This window comes from Cyanistes caeruleus, unplaced genomic scaffold, assembly GCF_971803275.1.
Source record: "Cyanistes caeruleus unplaced genomic scaffold, bCyaCae1.hap1.1 HAP1_SCAFFOLD_76, whole genome shotgun sequence".
Taxonomy (NCBI): Eukaryota; Metazoa; Chordata; class Aves; order Passeriformes; family Paridae; genus Cyanistes; species Cyanistes caeruleus.
The window spans coordinates 2018275-2031873 of NW_028255888.1; the positions used below are offsets into that span (position 1 = coordinate 2018275).

General features: G+C 54.0%; 1 protein-coding gene and 1 pseudogene across 1 annotated transcript in view; one reads left to right on the forward strand and one right to left on the reverse strand.

Annotated features, from left to right (window-relative positions):
• Nucleotides 1–13599, forward strand: part of LOC147646935 (uncharacterized) — a 592289-nt gene that overhangs the window by 79361 nt on the left and 499329 nt on the right. The gene's annotated exons all lie outside the window — the stretch shown is intronic.
• LOC147646938 (serine/threonine-protein kinase pim-1-like) lies at nucleotides 10275–12809 on the reverse strand (annotated as a pseudogene).

Here is a 13599-nt window from a genome sequence, read left to right on the forward strand (position 1 = left end):
AGATTTAGGCTGGATGTGAGGAAAAGGTTTTTCCCCCGAGGCTGCTGGGGCACTGAACAGGCTCCTCAGGGAGGGCTCCCAGCTCCAGGGCTGTCTGAGCTCCAGCAGCACTTGGCCAGTGCTGCCAGGCCCAGGCTGGGATTGTTGGGGTGTCCTGTGCAGGGCCAGCAGTTGGACTGGAGGATCCCCATGGGTCCCTCCCAACTCAGCCAATTCTGTGGCTCTGTGATCCCATGAGCCTGGGGATGGGACAGCAAATGGTTGCCATGGCAACGGGCTCTGGCTCCAGGCCTGAGCTGTTGTCCACAGCAACAACTGAGGCATGGAGTCTTCATGGAGCTGCCAAGGGACAGACCATAGCAACAGGGGACTGTGATGATTGCCATGGAAACAGACCATAGCTACAGGGGGCTGCAATGGTTGCCATGGATACAGACCATAGCAACAGGAGGCAGTGGTCATTTCCATGGAAACAGACCATAGTTACAGGGGACAGTGATGGTTGCCATAGAAATAAATCATAGCAACAGGGGGCTGTAATGGTAGCCATGGAAAGAGACCAGAGCAACAGGTCCTGGTGATGGTTGCCTACCAAGGATCAGATTTGTTACAGACCCTCAGAGGGGATCCATGGGGCCATTCCCAGAGTCTCCAGGCTGTTCAAGGGCTGCAATGTCACAGGCAGAGAAAGAGGCTCCATAGAGATCTCCCAGGGGTTTCTGGGGATGCTGAAGAGCTGTGTGGTCAGACACAGTCACAGTAATTCCCTGGTGACATCCCAGGGGACCATGGGCTGCAAAGGCACCACTCTGTCACAGGCACTCATGCAGGCCCCACGGTGACATCCCAGGAGTCCCCAGGCTGCCAAAGAGCCGGGATGTCACAGACACTCCCAGGGCTTCCTGTCATGGGCAGAGTGGGAGCTTCTGGCAAAAGCTTTATTTCTTTATTGGAGAAACTCCTGCTGAGTCATGAAGTGGAGAAATGACACTCAACAGCCACTGTGGATCCTCAAACCCCTCCAGAATGCCTAGACTTACAAATTCCTTCTAAGCAAAGAGACTGGAATTGGCTGGATCCAATTGCAGCCCCAGACTTTCTCAAAAGGTTTATGTGTACAGATTGGACAGGTGGAATTGAACCGTAATGCAGTTTGTCCCACACAATTAAAAATGGAATACCATCTGTCTGTTGCCGCTGAAGATGAATAGATCACACGGACACAGGTCGAGGTGTGGTGAAAAGAAGAGAGAGTTTATTTTTCCTCCCAGGATTTATAGGCTTCTGACCATGGCCAGGGATTGGATGGTCAGGATAACACTTTCTCACTGCACTGGCCATGAGAGATGCCCATCACAAGACGTGTAACAGAAAGAATGTACACATATCTATGTTTACAGTTACTGTCCTGGGAAAGAACTTAGAAAACTATGTTAGCAAACTCAGAAGCTGAGTTTTCAGAGTGACAAACTTGAATTAAAATAAATAGACGGGCCTTGCTAAAATTAAAGGTAGATAGAGAGGCCTTGCTAAAATAGAGGTAAAGCATTGGCTAATAACTAATTGTCAACGTTATGCTTGTTCAGTTGGGCTTAGAGTGAGACATAAAGTATCTGGTAAAGAACTTCAAGAACATAAGACAGTTGCAAATCAGAAACTCATTGAAGATATGAAACAAGGAGCCCAGCCAAGAGTCCATTTGTCACTTTGCATTGAAAAGGTAGAAAGGTCAGAATGAGGAAGAGCCATATCCCTTCCTCCCTTCTGTGACCCCTCCTCAGAAAAAGACCACCGACCCATTTCAAGGATCATGCTTAATTGCTTTTTTTCCTAAGTAGCATAGGAAGTGAAAAGTTGGTGGGAACTGGGTCATGAATATGTATTTGTATTCAATACTTCTGTAAATAAAAAGCCTGTATTCACCTGTGCTTGGGGCCGTGTGTATTAAGGGGTGACCTGACACATCAGCCCAGCACTGTGAATAAACATACACTATTAACCCTAAAACAGTTAAAGAGTCTTTGTCTGTCTCAGTTGGATATTGATACCAGATCATATCCATATTTTAGTAAATCAGCCTTAAAATGAATCCAAACATTGCGTGTGGAAAAAAGAAAAGAACTTGTGGGTTTGGGAAGAGTAGGATGGATTTTGTTAACAGCAAATAGGAAAAAGCACCAACAGAAGGAACAATTGTTTTTGGAACACTCCCATGTGGAGTGACAGAAGAAGGTTATAGTCTTGAGCTCAGGTTTGTTTGTGCAAGTGAAACAACAACAACAAGAACAATAATGATAATGATTATAATAATGATGATAACGATGATAATAATGATAATGATGATGATAATAATATAACACATTAATATATATTTATATACATAATTAAAAATTGATAATGTGAAATAATGTTGACAGTACTGATTTGTGAGCTTTGGCTGCTCATTGTAACACTAAGCATCCTACAAAAAAGAACTGGCTAAGACCCAAATGTCAGTGGTAAACTTTGTGAATTGTATACAAGGAATAAAGGAGGAAGGGATAAAACTGGCTGTTTTTATAGGGTTTGGTGATGCTGTGATACTGAATGCTTTGTCTGTTCCTGTGAAAAGCACAGTGATTAAGACTGCTGGGTTTTTCATGTACCAGACTATCTACAAGCTGCAGGATTGGTTGAACAGGTGAAGGAGGTGTTAAAAGAGCAGTTGATAAAATGAGGAGATGGGAACCTGTCCTGGTGGAGAACCCATCTCCCAGATGTGTTCCATGCCTTAACAATGGGCCCACTGGGGAAATGGAAACCCCTGGGTGTGCAGGGCTGCACCCAATTTGCAAACACAACCATGGACAGTGAGACTTGGACTGCCTGGGAAATTGTTCTGGGTGTGATGGCCCCTGACAGAGCCACCCCAGAGGCTGCAGGGCTGGACCTTCATGCACTGGAATTAATTAGGAAAAAGCCGAAGCAAATGAAAGTTAACAATACAAGAATAGGAATTCAGATTCCTCCAGAACGCTTTGGTTTGGTAACTGCTCACTTGAGCTTGGCCTTGCAAAGTGTTGATGTCATGGGAGGAGGAATTGATGCAGATTATCAAGGAGAAATTGAAGTAAGTCTGTTAAACAATAATGAACAAGATTTTGTTTTCCAACCCCATGGCAGGGTAGTGCAGTTATTAATATTGCAGTTTTAAAAACAATTGTGAAAGAAGGAGATCCACCTCCAATCACCTCTGTTCATGGAGATCAAGAGTTTGGATCCAGCAGTCCTAATAATGGAGCCAGAGTGTGGGTCCAGAGGCCAAATGGCCCTCCAGAGGCAGCTGAAGGAAAAGCTCTGGGGAAAGACAACACTGGTTGAATCCTGAGACCTGGGCAGGAACAATGGGAATATGTCCCTGCAGCCAAGTGTTCTCTGCCACAACAAGCTGATGTTATGGGATATTGTTTTACAGATACTGCCAGACCAGATCTCCCTGTTTGCCCCAACGACCGCTTTGGAAAATGCTCTGATGCACGGGGCTCCATGTGAAGGCTGATGTGACACTGAGGGACTTGCACACCAATTCCAGCCAGGAGCCTGGGTGCCCATCAGGGACTGGGACCTGGCACTTCTCCAGCCAAAGGGGAGAGGATCCCAATTTCCAGCTCCTGGCTGGAATTGGTGTGCAAGTCCCTCAGTGTCACATCAGCCTTCACATGGAGCCCTGTGGATCAGAACATTTTCCAAAGGGGTCACTGAGGCAAACAGGGAGATTTGGTCTGGCAGCATCTGTAAAACAATATCCCATAACATCAGCTTGTTGTGGAAGAGAACACTTGGCTGCAGGGACATATTTCCATTGTTCCTGCCCAGGTCTCAGGATTCAACCAGTGTTGTCTTTCCCTAGAGCTTTTCCTTCAGCTGCCTCTGGAGGGCCATTTGGCCTCTGGACCCACACTCTGGCTCCATTATTAGGACTGCTGGATCCAAACTCTTGATCTCCATGAACAGAGGTGATTGGAGGTGGATCTCCTTCTTTCACAATTGTTTTTAAAACTGCAATATTAATAACTGTACTATCCTGCCATGGGGTTGGAAAACAAAATCTTGTTCATTATTGTTTAACAGACTTACTTTAATTTCTCCTTGATAATCTGCATCAGTTCCTCCTCCCATGACATCAACACTTTGCAAGGCCAAGCTCAAGTGAGCAGTTACCAAACCAAAGCGTCCTGGAGGAATCTGAATTCCTGTTCTTGTATTGTTAACTTTCATTTGCTTTGGCTTTTTCCTAATTAATTCCAGTGCATGAAGGTCCAGCCCTGCAGCCTCTGGGGTGGCCCTGTCAGGGGCCATCACACCCAGAACAATTTCCCAGGCAGTCCAAGTCTCACTGTCCATGGTTGTGTTTGCAAATTGGGTGCAGCCCTGCACACCCAGGGGTTTCCATTTCCCCAGTGGGCCCATTGTTAAGGCATGGAACACATCTGGGAGATGGGTTCTCCACCAGGACAGGTTCCCATCTCCTCATTTTATCAACTGCTCTTTTAACACCTCCTTCACCTGTTCAACCAATCCTGCAGCTTGTAGATAGTCTGGTACATGAAAAACCCAGCAGTCTTAATCACTGTGCTTTTCACAGGAACAGACAAAGCATTCTGCATCATAGTATCAACAAACCCTATAAAAATAGCCAGTTTTATCCCTTCCTCCTTTATTCCTTGTATACAATTCACAAAGTTTACCATTGACATTTGGGTCTTTGCCAGTCCTTTTTTGTAGGGTATTTAGTGTTACAGTGAGCAGCCAAAGCTCACAAATTGGTATTTTCAGCATTATTTCACATTATTGAGTTTTGGTTATATATATAAATATATATTATTGTGTTGTTATTGTTATTGTTATTATGTTACTTGCACAAACAAACCTGAACTCAAGACTAAAACCTTTTTCTGTACCTTCATGTGGGAGCATTCCAAAAAACAACTGTTCCTTCTGTTGGTGCTGTTAAGAAAATCCATCCCTGTCTTCCCAAACCCACAAGTTCTTTTCCTTTTTCCATATGCAATGTTTGGATGCATTTTAAGACATCCTGCGGTTCAGCCTCTTTTAACCGACTGCCCCACTGCTCGCACGGTGCTCCCACCTCAGCCCCACTCCAGAGCCAGTGAACTCTGGGGAGGGCTTCCCTTCTGGGAATTTCAGATGGGACTGATTCCTTACATTTACATTTAAAAAGTGATATTTTGTGGTGATCTGGCCAGACTTTGCCAATTTGGTTTCACCAGTGGGCAGGGTCAGCACCAAAGGCACCAACACCACCTGAAGGAATCAGTGTCACTTACTGCAGCTCCAAGCAGCAAAGGATCACAAAAGGAGCAGCTCAGCAATGCACCCAATCATCACTGCCAAAGATTGCCTGCAGGCATTAACAAAGATCCAGTTCCCCTCAGACTTTGCCATCCCCAGATCCACCCATCAGCTGGGGAAGCTGTCATAGCCAAGGACTGGAGAGCCACTCCCGGACACTGGGAAATCCTGCAGGTGCCTCCAGCCACAGGTGAGGCTCAACCCCGGCTGTGAGAGAGGGCCCAGCTTTGATAGTGCTGAATAAACAAACTGACAGCACTTCTGCTGTGGGAACATCTGGTTTCATCCTCCTCTTGGGTCCCTACCAAAGCCTGGCCAGGCCTCAAGGAGGAACCAAGGGAGTTGACTCTGTCCATACACCCCAAACAAGGCCAGATGTCGGATTGAATGGCCTTATCTGGCTTCTAAACACAGAAAGGTCAATCCATGTTTCATTGATGAGTGGATCCATCTATCACAGTGCTAATGACCATGCATATTTCAGTAATGAGCAGACAGACAGATAACCTCTGGTTGGAAGGTTCATCCAGAGGTCACCTTTGGCTCAGGGCCTGTTGTTCAGGCCTCACTCAGGGCCTGTTGTTCAGACCTTGGCACTTCAGGGACGAGGTTTAGTGCTGGGCTTGAAACTGCTGGGTGACTGGCTGGACTGGATGAGCTGAGAGCCCTTTTCCAGCAAAATGGATTCTATAATTGCAGGATTCTATCTGCTGCATTCAGCTAGGTCCATTACTTAGCAGCATTACTTTAGCCCAAAAGCCCCCTCTTGCTCAGTTCTTGTGGCCTGAGGCTTCAGCTCCTTCAGCTCCTGGTGCTGAGCTGCTCACGCTGAACGAGACGACTCAGAGAGAAGAATAGAGTTCATCCAATTCCTTCTGGGACACAGAGAGGGGAGGTGTGAAAACAGGAGCATTGTTTGGTGTGGCCTCTTCTCTGCCCTTCACACCTTTCAGGGCTTTGAACCAGCCAAGAGCTTTCTCCAGGAGTTCAATGAAGCAGCTGTTCCTGCTCCCAGGTCTGGCTCTTCCCAGTCTCTGACCTTGACTGCTTTTGTCGCTCTTGCTGTGCCCTCTGCTCCCCCAGGGCTCGGTGGCTGCTGCCCAGGACTGTGGGACTGGCACAGATCAAGGGGTCGAGCCCCTCCTTTCTGTGCCCTTGGAACTGCCTGGTCACAGCAGCCTTTTCCATCTGGAAGCTCCACATGGGGAGGGAGTCCCCAGCGCTGTTCCTGGCGTAACATGCAGGAGCCCAGGGCTGCTATCTCAAGTCCCTGCTGGCACTGAGGGCTCCCAGGTGCCTCAGGCTGCTGTGACAGCGCTGCACAGGGAGGGAAGCATGGCAGAGGCTGCACTGAAAGTCAGCTCCATGTGCTGCTGTTGGTACTGCTGCGGGTGCTGGCACTGTTGGTGCTGGTGGTGCTGGTGCTGCTGCTGGTGGTGCAGGTGCTGGTGGTGGTGCTGCTGGTCCTGCTGGTGCTGCCACTTATGCTGCTGGTGGTGCTGGTGGTGGTGCTGCTGATGCTATGGCTGGTGCTGCTGGTGCTGATCCTGCCCCTGGTGCTACTGCTGGTGCTGCTGGTACTGGTGCAGGCGCTGGTGATGCTGCTGCTGGCACTGCTGCTGCAGCTGCTGCTGCTGGTGGTGTTGCTGGTGGTGCTGCTGGTGGTGCTGCTGGTGCTGCTGGCACTGCTGGTGCTGCTGTTACTGGTGCTGGTGCTGCTGCTGGTGCTGGTGCTGCTTCTGGTGCTGGTCCTGCTTCTGGTGCTGGTGCTGCTGCTGCTCGTGCTGGTGGTGGTGCTGGTGGTGATGCTGGTGCTGGTGGTGGTGCTGCTGATGCTGCTGCTGGCACTACTGGTGCTGCTGGTGCTGGTGTTGGTGCTGGTGACGGTGGTGCTACTGGAGCTGCTGCCTCTGCTGCTGCTGGTACTGCTGGTGCTGCCACTGATGCTGCTCGTGGTGCTGCTGATGCTGCTTCTTCTGGTGCTGGTGCTGCTGGTGCTGGTCCAGCCCCTGGTGCTGCTGCTGATGCTATGGCTGGTGCTGCTGCTGATGCTGCTGGTGCTGATCCTGCCCCTGGTGCTACTGCTGGTGCTGGCGGTGCTGGTGCTGCTGCTGCTGCTCGCACTGGTGGTAGTGCTGCTGCTGGTTCTGCTGGTACTGCTGGTGCTGGTGCTGCTGCTGCTGCTCGTGCTGGTGGTGGTGCTGCTTCTGGTTCTGCTGGTGCTGCTGGTGCTGCTGGTACTGCTGGTGCTGGTGCTGACACTGATGCTGCTGGTGGTGATGCTGGTGCTGCAGGTGCTGCTGCTTCTGCTGGTGCTGCTGCTGGTGCTGCTGGTGCTGGTCCAGCCCCTGGTGCTGCTGCTGGTGCTGCTGCTGCTGGTGATGTTGGTCCTGCTGGTGCTGGTATTGCTGGCACTGCTGGTGCTGTTGGTGCTGGTGCTGGTGCTGCTGGTGCTGCTGGTCCTGCTGCTGCTGCTTCGGCTGCTAGTCGTGCTGCTGCTGGTGCTGCTTTTGGTGCTGGTGCTGGTGCTGCTGGTGCTGATCCTGCCCCTGGTGCTCCTGCTGCTGGTGCTGCTGGAGCTGGCTCTGCTGGAGCTGGTACTGCTGGTACTGCTGGTACTGCTGGTGCTGCTGGTGCTGCTGGTGCTGCTGGTGCTGCTGCTCGTGCTGCTGGTGGTGCTGCTGCTGGTGCTGCTGGTGAAGCTGGTGCTACTGCTGGTGCTGCTGCTGGTGCTGCTGCTGGTGCTGCTGGTGCTGCTGGTGCTGCTGGTGGTGGTGCTGCTGCTGCGTTCATATTTCCAGCACTGCCCCACACTGAGGGATCAGATCCAGGCACTGCTGCTGCTCCCTCGGGACCAGCCCCACTTTGGTTGTTGCTGTCAGTGCCAGCACAAGCCGTGGCTGGAGCAGCAGGTGCTGACAGTGCCCCAAGGCCAGGGGCTGGAGGGGTCCCTGGGCTGGGGCTGGGAGGGAGCTGCCCCTTGTTCTCCCTCTGCCTCACGCAGAGCTGGGCCGGGCACAAGTGGGGCAGCAGAGCCAACAGGGAGCCTGCAAGTCTCTTCCAGCCGTGCCTGCTCAGAGTTTGGCCTTGGAGCTTCAGGTGGGCAAAGGCAGCTGCTCTGCTCCCTCTGCATGTCCCTGTGTTCAGCAGTGCTGCTCCATCAGTCTGTGCCCAGCAACAGGGAAAAGCCTCAGCCCTGCAGGGCCAGGAGCTGCCGGGCTCTGCCTGAGCAGCTCAGCCAGCGGGAAGGGAGCTGCTCCACACAGGAACCAGGAGCAAAGGACACTTTTTTTCATAGCATGATTTCTGTTTTAAGGGGAAAAATGCGGAAAAATAAAAGGAAAAAACTTCTATAAAATGTGAATGATAAAAACAGAACCCAAGTGTGCAGTGAAAAATCTTCTCTAACTTTGAATTAAGGTGTAATTGGTCTTTTGAAACATAAAACTCAGTTATTTTCTTTGTAAATGTGCTGATGGCATGATGCATATTACCGGCCTCAGTAACCTTTTTGAAAAAGTTTGTGGGGTTTGATTCCAATATTGTTATTTTAAATTGTGGTGAAATTGGAGTGAAGCAAGAAGAAAGTGCTTTGTGCCTTGCCAGCTCCAAGCAGCACTGGGAATCTAAACTCAGTCAAACCCCAAATCCTTTAGAAGGTGCCCTTCCTTCTCACCCTGTGAATGAGCTGCACATTCCTTTTCAAACATTCAGGGGTTTCTTAAAGATGCAAAGTCCCACTTACAGCTTTTTGCTCTGGTTTGGAAGTGCAGAAGGGCGATTCTTCATCCATCAGCTCCAGACTGCACTGCCTCAGGAACGCAGCAGTGGCACTTCTAGAGGAGGAAGAAAAGTGCAATTGCACAATTGCAGCCAAAAAGAAAGGAAGAGTGGGACACAGAAAACATCCTGTGCAGATGCAGGCATTCATCTGGGACTGTGGAGAGTTTGGGTTCTTGCCAATTGGATGTGTGTCCCTAACTGCAATCTCTTGGCCTGCAGGAGAGTCTCACTCACCTGCAAAAGTAGAAAGCTCAAGCGGTGTGCTGGGAACGGGCTCGTGTGATGCAAAGCTGTCAGAGCAATGGGAGGGCAGGGTGAGCCCAGCTGTGCCTGGGGCTGAGCCCAGCAGAGCCCTGGCAGAGCCCAGAGCAGCCTCAGCATCCGCAGAGCCCGGCTGCAAGGAGAGAAACCAGAAACCGCCCGTCAGCTGAAGGCTCCTGTCCCCTTGTCCCAGCCACCCGCGGTGCCCAGGCCATGCTGGCTGTGCTCAAAGCTGGGCCCAAAGCTGCCCATCACTGCTGCCTTTGGGAGCAGAGCAGGAGGGCAGGCCATGTGCCCAGCCTGCAGCCAGCCACGGCAGACCCAGCACCTCAGCAGCTGTCCAGAGACAAAAAGCAGCTTGGCAGCCAACTGAAGAATTGCTTGCATCCACCCCAGCCAAGGGGGGAACCTTTGGTGCCTGGCCAGGCTGTGCCATGCCCAGATCTGGGAGCATCCCCTGGCTGTGGACTCACCTGCAAATTGGGCGTGGAGCGAGTCTTTGAAGAAGACATGCCAGAATTGAAATCCATCATCTTCAGCTGGCCAGCTGGAGGAAGAGATTGCCATCCTTGAGGTTGCCCTTGGTGTCTCCAGCAGCAGCCCCAGCTGGTAACAGCTTCTCCAGGGGCTCCTTCTCCTTGCCTAGGGGCCAGACCAAGCTGTCAGTGCTCTGCCCAGGGTCCCAGCCAGGGTCTGTGAAGCAGACAAGCAAAAGCAGGGGGAATGGTGGCCACCAGTGCTTGCCACACCAGGTGTCCAGCTCAGCTCCAGCCCAAGAGCTGTGTGTTCCCTTCTGATGACCCCTGCTCAGAGCTGCAGGCACGACAAAAACAGCCTGGTTTGCTTTGCCACTGATTGCCAAGAAATGTGTGGAGCTGTTACCTGCCAGGCCCCTGGATCCAACTGTGCATGTGGATCTCTCCCATCTCCTAGGGCAGATGAACAGCCTGCATCCAAGGATCTTGGAAAAGGTCTTCTAAGGATGGCCTGTCCAAGGGTTGCATGGACAAACACCTCTTAATAATATCTTGGCATTCTGAAGAGAGAAACCAGGAATCACCAGTCAGTTGGAGAAGTTGCCGCCCCCTTCCAGTGCCCAGGCCATGCTGGATGTGCCCAGAGCTGGGCCTCAACTTCCCCGTGGATTCCCTGTTTGCAGGAGAGCAGGACATGTGCCACCTCCTCAGCAGCTGCCAGAGCAGGATGCTCACTAGCCCACAGCTGTCTCCCAAGCCTGGTGTTCCCCCTGTGCCCAGAGATGAGGATTCACCTTGGGAGAGCCGTCGTGGGAACAAGATCCGCCCCCAGATGATCTGCTGGCCCCTCATGAATGGGTGCTTCCCTATGACCAGCTGGTAGAGCAGGAGGCCCAGGGACCAGATTGTTGCTGCCTGGCCATGGTAGCGTTGCTGGTGGATCCACTCTGGAGGGCTGTAGGACAGGGTTCCTGTGGAACACAGATGGAGCTCATCAGGGGGATGCTGCTGCTCCCAGAGCCTGGCCCCAGCATCCCTGGGCATGTGGGGGCTGCCCCAGCGGCACACGGGGTAACCCACTGCCCTCTTGCCAGCACCTGGCACTTGGCTACAAACCCAGGGTTGGAAAAGAAGCCACTGCTGCTGGAAGAGGGCAGCAGAAGCACTGGGGAGGCCCAACCATGACAAGCAAATAAAAACACACCCCGTGGTAGAGAAAACACACTCTCCTCTCTGCCTGCATGGCCTCCAAAACATTGTTAATAGGCCAAGGCAAACGTGGGGAGCAGAGGAGTTCAAGCCCTTCCTCGCTGACTCACTAAACTCTCTGGGGCATGGGGTCAGACCCCCGCCCTCTGCTACCCCCATGGGGGTTTTTGTCAGGCTGGCTGTCCCAGCCCCAGCCCAGGGCACAGTGGGTGCTGAAGGCTCTTGGCAGGGCTGGGAGCTGGCCCCACTCACACCCCCATCCAAATCAATTTGCCTCAAGCATTGATCCCATCCTGGCAGCATCACGGGGAATCCCCGGTGCCACAGCCAGTCTGGGCCATGAGATGGCCAGGAGCATCCCCTGCGAGGGCTCACCTGCAAACTGGGTGTAGGCTGTGTCTTGCAGGAAGGCGCCACAGCCAAAGTCGATCAATTTCAGCTGCCCAGTGGCCAGGTCGAGCAGGATGTTCTCCGGTTTTATGTCCCTGTGCAGGACCCCGCAGCTGCTGCAGTGCTGCACGGCCTCCAGCACCTGGCGAAAGAGCCCCCGCGCCTCCTCCTCTGGCAGGAACCTCCGCTCCGCCAGCAAATGCGAGAGGTCCTGGCACCGCTGTGGACGCTCCAACACTAACACGAAGCTGTCGGGGAGCTCAAGCCACTCCAGCAGCTGAATGACTGCAGCACAGCCAGAGGACACCCTGTCCAGCAGCACAATCTCCAGGGGAGCACGGGTGCCGTCGGGCTGCGGGAGGAGCACGGTGCTGTCAGTGGGGCTGAGGCCGGGCCAGGGCTCTGGGACCCCTCAGCCAGCCCGGGATGCTCTGCACACCTCGCTCACCCCACGCCCGCTCTCCCCGCAGGGCTCTCGGCGGCTCCCACCCCGCCGGGCCCCGGCTCATCCCTGCCCGGCACGCCCCGGCTTCTGCCGCTGGCCCCGCACACTCACCAGCTCGCCCCAGAGCCGGACGCGATCCCGCGGCACACATTTGATGGCCACCTGCGAGCAAGGAGCAGCAGAGGCTTGAGCTCGCTGCCCGCCCCGCCGCGCCCCCGCCATCTCCTCCGCCCCCTCCTCCTCCTCCTCCTCTGCCCACCGCTCACCGGGGCGCCGTCCGAGAGTCGCGTGGCCGCGAAGACGCTGCCGAAGCCGCCGCGCCCCAGCAGCGGGCCCAGCTCGTAGCGCTGCTGCAGGGCCTCCTGCGCCTTCCCTGGGGGCGAGTCGCGGCCATCAGCGCTCGGCCCGGGGACAGGAACGGCCCCCGAGCGCTCCCCGAGCTCCCCGGGCCGGGCATCCGCAGGCGTTCCCTCATTGGAACGCGGCAGCGGCGGCTCGGGGCCAGCGGCCGCGCTGCTGAGCGGCGGAGCTCGGGCCGGGGAAGCCGCAGCGGAGGCGGCGGCAGCGGCCGCGCCGCCTGTGTCCTCCGCGGGCACCGGGAGGAGCCGGGGCCGGGGCCGGGGCCGGGGGCAGGGCTGGGGTCGGGACCGGAGCTGGGGTCGGGACCGGAGCCTGCGTCGGGGCCGGGGCCGGGATCGGGCAAGGCGGAGCCAAAGGGCAGCGATTCCGCCCCAGCCCCAGGCAATGATGCCCGCCCAGCAGCGCCAGCGCCAGCACAGCCAGAGCCCGGCGGAGGCGAGACCACAGCGGGACGGCCGGGGCCGGGGCCGGGGCCGGGGCCGGGGCAACCCCGCCTGGGCCCGTGGGCGGGTCCGGGGGCGGGCCGGGGGCATGGCCCGGGCGGGTACGGGGAGAGGGAACCTGGAAGAGGGGGGGACGCAGGAAAAGGGAGACCCGGAGGGAATGTGGGTCCGTGGGAAAGGGAGAGGAGAGACAGAAAAGTGATAAATTTGATGCTTTCGCTGCTTCCACTGCTGCTGCTGCCGCCGCTGCTGCTGCTGCCGCCGCTGCCGCCGCTGCAACTGAAGCACCGGGACCGTTTGTCCCCGTGTCCGTTTGTCCGTTGCCCGCTCGGCCCCGGCCCGAGCCCCGCACTCCCCGGGCAGCCCCTGAGCCTGGCCAAACACGGGAACTTTGCCGTGTTGAGCCAAGAGCCAGAGTCTTGACTCCTGCACAGGGGCACAGGAATGCCCTTGGCTGCTGCTGTGCCTTGTCCCTGCTGAGGGTCAGGCACCATCTGAGCACATTCCCTGAATGCAGAATTTGTACCCGACCCAAGCACTGCACTTGTGTCTCCAGCATTGCTTTCCAAGGAAAACAGGGCAAGGCAAACTGGGTATAGCTCATGGTATTTTACAGTGTCTAAAACTTGCCAAGTCTCAGATCTTAGAGGTGAGATCCATTTGGAATGAATGGGATGGAGAAAGTGCAAGATGGAAAAGGGGAACATAAAAATAAATAGAGAAAAATAGAGAAAAACATATTGGTTGTTTCTTTTGATTTGATTTTCATTTCATAAAAAAGTTGTTTCAATTTTCCCAGAATCTTCTCCACAGTCCCGTCTGTTCTTTCCAAAAACCTGTCCTGGAGAACAAGGCGCAGCTCCTGTCACAAGATGTGCCC